Source organism: Nannospalax galili, unplaced genomic scaffold (genome assembly GCF_000622305.1).
Source record: "Nannospalax galili isolate Female #2095 unplaced genomic scaffold, S.galili_v1.0 scaffold389, whole genome shotgun sequence".
Classification (NCBI taxonomy): Eukaryota; Metazoa; Chordata; class Mammalia; order Rodentia; family Spalacidae; genus Nannospalax; species Nannospalax galili.
This window is the reverse complement of record NW_008360310.1, coordinates 3,077,195-3,078,001: the sequence shown is the minus strand read 5'-3', so window position 1 is coordinate 3,078,001 and position 807 is coordinate 3,077,195.

Genomic DNA, 807 nt, shown 5'->3' with positions numbered 1-807 from the left:
ATAGAATCAAATCACTTAAAAATTTTTATTTTACATGTATGTATTTACCTGTATTTTACCTGCATGCATACATGTTCGCCTAGTGCCCATGGAGACTGGAGAAAGGCAACAGATCACCTGGAACTCTTTTTTTTTTTTTTTTTTTTTTTTTTTTTTTTCCCTGTAGCCCCAGCTGGCCTGGAACTCAATACTTAGACCAGGCTGGACTCAAACTCACAGAGATCTGCCTGCCTCTGCCTCCCAAGTGCTGTGAGCAAAGGCTTGTGCCACCATGCCCAGCATGGAACTCTATATATTGTGACCTGTGATGTGAGTGCTGGGAACTAAACCCAGATCCTCTCCAAGAGCAGCAAGTACTTTTAACTACTTGTGTGTGTGAGTGTATTACCTGCATGTTTATAAGTGCATCTGTGTCATGCAATACCCATCTGTGGAGGTCAGAAGAGGGTATCAGAGTCCCCTGGAACTGGAGTTACAGATGGTTGTTTACCACTATGTAGGTGCTGGGAACCAAACCCAGGTCCTCTGCAAGAGCAGCCAGTGTTCTTAACTGCTGAGCCATCTCTCCAGCCCTGCTCCTACCTTTATTTTTTCCAATTATGTAAAAATACATAGGAGCTGGACATAGTGGCACACGCCTGTAGGCAGAGCCAAGCATATCTCTGTGAGTTCCAAGTCCAGCCTGGTCTACATAGTGAGTTCCAGTCCAGCTGGGGGCTATAGGGAGACCCTGTCTCAAAAAATCCAAACCAAAAAAAAAATACAAAAAACCCCACATAGTTAAGAGACGTATGCACATTTTTTTTT